Raw genomic sequence first — 6,978 nt, forward strand, 5'->3', positions numbered from 1 at the left:
AATTTCAGTACCAGCCGCCTGCCGCCGGCCCGCCTACCTGCTGGGGCAGCCTTAGAAATCGTAATCCTTTGGCCGTCTGTTTGATTTTGGGCTGACACACGTTTTCCCTTGTTTTTGGCCCAAAAAACAACGCGCCTTTCTTTGGCGGGCGGGGCTGTACACTCACTGCCGGGCCGTACCTTGCCGCCTTTTGTTGCACGCATGCAAATCGCGCCCAGGGCCCAAGTTGATTGACGCCACACGACGCGTTAATAACTTTAGCAACGCCCTTGTCCTGCGGCGCACTTTGATGGCGATGATGATGTTGATTATGATAATCATGATGATGATGACGCACTATCAGAAATAAATGCACACGCTCATAATTATATAGTCGGCCGTGTATGGCATTCTCTCTGTTTGTTTTAAACAGAGCTCCTCTATTTATTTACTATTTAGCGCAGCCCATCTCCTGCTCCTGCTCCTGCTGCTCGTCCTGGCTGTCGCTAATCCTCGTGTCACGCAACCCAATTATTTTGTACAAACATGTAACTGTTAATTGGCAGTCTGTCTCCTGGGTGCGACGCTCGTTGAAGTCGACGCAAGATAGTTTTGCCCGCCAGTCATGATTGCCGAGATTCCATTTCCCGAATTAATAGTTGGGCACGGAGTGTTCACTAAACGTAGTTCCTATTATATTATTCCGCTTAGAAAGAGTTAAATGGGTTGAGCAATAAATTACTTTTAAATAGAAGAAAATCATATTCTAAGGAATGAGTTTTCTAGCCAGATATTTCCTTTACAAGCAATGTTCTATGTATTGCAATAATAAAATAACTATGCCTCCGATAAATTAAGGCCAAGCTTGAAAAATATCCTTTTCGCAGCGCTGCAAACCGTTGAATATATGGTCGCTGGTTTGGTTCACGGTTCGAACCAATTGCCACTTCCTTTAGTCCAGCAAATTATTAAAAATAGTAATACATTTTTAAGGTTTGTGCAACCTGTGCAACAGGTTTGTTCTGAGGTTGGGCTTACAATAAAAAGTAACTGGGCTTGCTTTTTGGTATCGGTAAAATCTGTAGCATAGGTTGAAACTATAACATTTTTGAACCCATTTTTGATTAAGTTGTGATGTGTGTAGCCCATTTCTTTTTTCTTAAATTGTTGGCTTAAGTTCCTAATGCCATTTAATAGGCATGATCCGCTAGTGTCTAAAAACATAAATTATTTCAAAACCTGAATTTTTGCCCTTCTTCTTATAGTAAAAATGGTTGAGTTCAAACTCGACCACAAAAAACTTTTTCTAACAAATATGGTTCCAATTTAAAATTTAAAATGTTGAATGTCCCTCAAAACTTGTGCTCTGTACTAAATAGATAAAACATTTTAAGTTTTAAACTTATTTGGGTTAAACGAAAATTGTATTTTTTACACGAATTTTAAATTTGCAGAATTTTCATATTTTCCTGCTAAAACTTCGTCGCCTTTGGACAAAAAAGTCGATGGTTTCTAGATTACCTTTATTTATAGAGACAGGTTTGATGAACCCTATATACTGAATCTTTGCAAAATTATCAAGGATACGGATACGTATGCTCCTATTCCAGCCGTGCCCAACTGCAGCTCCTGTCCCAATGCAAATTTTGCCCCCTTAACCTGCATCTGTTTACAATTGATGCGCCTAAAACTATGCTGTAGAATTTTGATTGTAGAAGTTTTGACTACTTGTCCGTTCTGTTTGGCTGGTACTTTAGCGATATTAAGCATTTAGATAAATATATATAAAAAAAATGCTTAAATACTATTCTAGGATACTATTCCCTTGTTTGCTTACACCTTCTGTAGATAATATCAAATACCACAAGTTTATTCAACTATTCTACTCCGACTCCGACTCTCAAAGTCTCACAGCGTTTCAAAGTGTAATTACTGAAGGATACGCCGTTTGGTTGGCTGCCTGCCCCAAAAGCAATTCACATGTCAAAAGCGTAAAAATGATCAAATTTGTTTTGCTTACGCTCAGATGCACGTAGCGTATCTTATAGATACATAAGTATCTGTGTGTAAGCAGATACTTGGCTGCATATGATTTATGATGCAGACAGACGCGACGCACTGCACGCTCTTTTGGGCAAAAGATTTACGACTCTTTCACTAGTAGCACACACACACACACGCACACACAGAGAGACGCACACTCGCAGTATATGTGGCAATAGAATGAATATGCAAAAAGTGCGAGCTTGCAACAGGGACGTAGAGGGAGACGTGGTGGGAAGGGGGGGGGGGGGTATAAAACTGAAAGCCGTGATAAAGCAGCAAACACTCTGTGCTAAGCTTAGCGTGTCGCATGTGCCACATGCCACATGCCACACACACACACACCAGCACATGTGACATGTCCTTAAAACTTTGACTCACGACTCCGCACAATTTTAAAGCCAATTACAAGACATCAGCGCATTTAATCCTGCGTAATTTTCAACGCAATTTTGTGCGCAGCGCAGCGCTTAAAGGACTTTTTGTCCTTATGCAAAGCTGCCGCATTTATTTGGGTTCTCAGTTGGCCATTTGTTTTCGATAACAAAAACACATCAATTGTTTGGCCTAATTGCTTGGACCCCGGCCCGCCCGTCTATGCCGCTTGCCACTTTCCACTTGCCACATGCACTTGCCACATCAAACATCGCCTTTAATTTGCGTCGCGTCGCCCATTAAGCTATCGCAAATGAGCAAAAGTCGCCAGATACAAAAATTCAAGTGGAATAACTTTTGGCCGGCAGTCAACTGATGGCCATATCCTGTAACCGCCCCTCTCCACTTACCCCCCCATCGTCCGCTCTAGCATCCTGCTGTCACATGCTATAAAAATCATAAAACTATTCAAGCAGCCGTGTGGCAGGGTGGCACCGGGACAGGCTCCTTTGTCTAGCTCGCTAATAGAGTTTCGCGTGGCGCGCTTTTGCCAATTTCACTTTTCCGCTTTTCCCTGCTACACTTTGAGGAAATCATTTTTATTATATCGAAGCTTTTGTTGTTTTCCGTTTGCTTTGTTGTTGCAGCTCTTGTGCTCCACGCAGACTTTGTGTCTGGCTGTTTCGTATATATGTATTCCATGAGTATCCTTAAGTGCAGCCCGTCCATTTGTTTCGACATGGACTAAGGCGCCTTCGGAGTCGAGCTGAGGACGAGTTGTAACGAGTTTTGCGCAGGACATCATCATCCGACACTGAACCGGGAACCGTTATGGATATCCTTTATTTGAAGAGATTAGTGTCGAGTCCACTTTTGATGGCTTTATTGTATCGATGGCAATTTAATGTTTGATATTAAATCGCAAATATTATATTTATGCTTTTAGTATTCTCGAATCGGCGCCAACGGGCGCAATCGACTGACAATACAGTGTTCACGGTGTATTTACATATTAAATTGAAATGAGTTTAGTTAATTATTTGTTGAGCGACTCAAAAACTGTAAATCCCGTCGCTCTCAAACTCATACTTTAAGGAACTATCTACTTCTGTAGGGCGTGATCTCTGTGTGACATCAATTTTCTCGATTCGCCTACCTCCTAATGTTGCCAAGAAAATTGTAAGACTCAATCTGTCACAGATAAACTTTAATTAATATTTTTAAGCTCATGTTTCAACTCTCAAAACACGGTTGCATTAATACGACCAGAGTCCGTCTGTCCATGCACGAGAGACATAGCCCATAGACTCTTTCCCACCTTGCGTTCAGTGTATAAACAGTTGCTTTAAGCCACAAATTACCAATCCCCTCTCCACCTGCTGCTGCCCATTTTTATGCACCACTTGAGAATGTCACAACAAGTAAACAGAACCCCCGAACGTTTTTCTCTGCTGTTTGTAATGAGAGCGCGCTAATAACTCAGACCATAATAAATAGGAAAATCAAATGAAAACAAGCTAAAACTTCCGTAAACGAAGCAACAACAACAACAATAACAACAATGTGGGCTGAAAATTAAAAAAAAAGAGACGCCGGCCAAAAACCTAAGACAGGGGGGAGGGGTAAGCCATCAGCACCCTCCGGACAGGGCTCGCATTTTTAAGCAGTCGAGTAATTACACGTTTAATTGCAATGGGCCACGCTTCGGCGAGGCCCAAAAATATGCTACGAAAAAATACACAGAAAAGAAAGAAAAAAATTACTTAAAATGCAGACATTGAAATAATGAAAACTGTTTAAGAAATTATGCAAATGTTCTTCTCTTTTTTTTTCTTGTTAGCAGCAAGTCCAGGGCAAAAGGATGCGTCACAGGATCCAAGCATCTCATTACGTGTGCTGCCTGTATAAGCGGCCCAGGCTCAGAAAGAAACTGAAGCTGAAAGTAAGAGTTCGATTTGTGCAGCTAAAAAATTCACTTAGAGTTGGACGGGCAAAGTGTCCCCGCCTTGATGTACGCACATTTTTGGTTCCATTTATTAGATTTGTTTCAATTACCAACCCTCTGAAGCAGTCCAAAATTGTTTTTATTATTTTTTTAGCGCGCATTTGCCTGAATTCGTAATTAGCCAACGCAGCTTGGGCGGACTCAAAGATTGAGCAGCAGGTTTTGTTATTCCACTCTTCTTTTTTCTTCCAGTTGCTCAGGTTTCGCCCTTTCATTAGCCTGCCTCCTGAGCTGCTGTATAGTCTGCATTGTATTTTATTAACTTTATTTTCTAATATAATAAAGTAATTAAAGTCTGTATATAATTTCGAAAATTGTCGGGTTTGTAAGTCATATAATTCCTTTATATTTTTAAAAATTTTGGGCTTTGTATTTTCTATTTTTCTATTCGATTTCTACAATCTGTTTTATTTAATGTTATATAAATTTAAAATTAATAGTTATTTTAATATTTATTTTATTATATTATTATATTTATATAATATAATATATAAAATAAAATTCATATAAATTTTAATTACTATATACTAATATAATTTTAAAATATCTCGTATATTTGAACTATCTGCAACTTTTATTTTTTATTTTTACAGATATTTACAATTTTATTCAAATACATAGTAAAATTTTCAAGATATTGAACATTAAACTTTAATAATATCGATTCTTCAATCTGATATTATTACCGTATATAAATGTATCCAAATGAATATTTCATTTCTTAGAAACTTAGATTTAAGGATTAATAAAAACATATTATTTTAAGATTCAGCTTGAGTATGCTAAGATCTTAACGAGAATCCGAGCTCGAACCCCAGATATGATACTAGTGATGTTTTTTCTGAAGGCTAGGATAAAATAGTTTTTTTTCCTAAATTTGTTTTCTCTTTAATTTTTCTGGTATTAATGGAATAACTTAAATTAAACTTGTATTAATAAATACAATACAACTTATTCTACGGCTAAGTCTAAAATATTAAAATTTTTCAAAAAAAGGTTGGTTATATTAAAGGTAGCCAATTCTGTTTATAAGTTAAGCTATAAAGTTCCATACTATATTTTGTAACTATTAATAAGAATGAAAAGTAATAATAAGAAGAAATGCAATAAATATTATATTAAAAACAATAATAAATATAGCTCCATAATATTAACAATAATAATAAATCTTTTAATACAATATTAACAACAGTCCTCGAGAAGGTTGAACACTTAACATTATGTGCATAGTCCATGTTAATATTATATCTAAGTCCTATCAAAATTGAAGTTATATTTGGTTGAAACGTTTTTAAATAAAAAAAGAAATACATACAAATAAATTTGCTTATAGTCTTAATATTTCTCCTTTTGTTAAATAAATTAAAATTTTAAATTGTATTTAAAACTCAACCATATTTTGGGTTTTATTTTGTTTTTTAACTAAGGTATTTTTTATTTATTATCTGTCTTAGGACGATAAACAAAGTATTGTATGTAATCTACATAGCTAAACTTATATTTTCGGCATCTTTACTAAATAATAAGTTAAGAACATAAATATTTATAATTTTGTTATAGGTTTAATCTGTTAGCTCATATATAACTTTTGTGTTCTTTTTAACTTCTCATGAAACTTTTATAATGTCGTTTTGTTATTTTTTTCTCATTTACAGAGTATTTCATAGTCGTATACTCTCAATTAGCCCATCAAATTATTCGATTGCCTAATTAAGAAAGCTGTTCTTACGCTCGCTGCACTTGAACCGCCTTCTTTTTTTCTTTGAGGTACTCTATGCTAATATTTTAATTATGAATGTGCTGTAATGACTTTGTATCTTTAGCTAAGCCCAGGGGCTGAAAAGTATCTTGGACTCTGAGCTATTGCTGGACTTGGCGCAGCTGTGAATTTCTCACGTTTGTGTTTGGTTGGCGGCTTATCAATGTCCGCCCAGGCGACTTCGAGGATTAAATGATTAATAAAATATTATTATAGTCGCAGACAAATTTGTTGCTGCACAGTGGGGCCATTGTTAGCATATCAACAAATGTTGTTGTTTTTGGTGCTGCATAGTCACGCGCCCAGCAGAAGTTACCCGCCCGCCCTTGGCATAAAAATTCAAATAATAACATAAAAATGCAGTTGGCACATGACTCAGCCTGCAAGAAGCTGTCAGTTTTTATGGCATGACGAACGCGTGTCCTGGCTGCCACACATCAAATTGTATAATATTAATTTCTAATTGCATAAATTTTGCGGCACATCTCGTTATGTTTACGAGATTCCATTGTCGAGGGCAAACGTAAAAATTAAAGCGCTTCAAGGTGTTTGCGCCCAGGATCACAGCCTCGCATCCTGGGGCCTCACCTCAGCTCTGCCAGCAGCTCCTTCCAGCTGCTTGGTCTCGTGTCAGTTTTTGTTTTTATTTGCCCGTCGCAATGCCGTCGATATAAAAACAACCATCAAATGCCGAGTTAAAATGTTTTATTATTTGACTTTATGTGTCACGACAGTTCAAGAGACAATTGCCGACTGGTTTATTATTATATTTTTTTTTTTCTTAGCTCTGTCACAGACCGATAACTTTGCCGTTTAG

General features: G+C 37.1%; 1 long non-coding RNA gene across 1 annotated transcript; it reads right to left on the minus strand.

The window, feature by feature from the left end:
• Positions 1 to 365: 365 nt before the first annotated feature.
• Positions 366 to 918, minus strand: LOC135438554 (uncharacterized). The gene is made up of 2 exons (XR_010437896.1): positions 722 to 918; positions 366 to 669 (listed from the first exon to the last, which is right to left on the minus strand). It is a non-coding gene; the product is annotated as an uncharacterized LOC135438554 (long non-coding RNA).
• Between the last annotated feature and the right edge of the window lie 6,060 nt (positions 919 to 6,978).

This window comes from Drosophila montana, unplaced genomic scaffold (assembly GCF_035044405.1).
Source record: "Drosophila montana isolate Dmon_TW-CO22-7 unplaced genomic scaffold, ASM3504440v1 contig_3848_1, whole genome shotgun sequence".
In the NCBI taxonomy this organism is placed as follows: domain Eukaryota; kingdom Metazoa; phylum Arthropoda; class Insecta; order Diptera; family Drosophilidae; genus Drosophila; species Drosophila montana.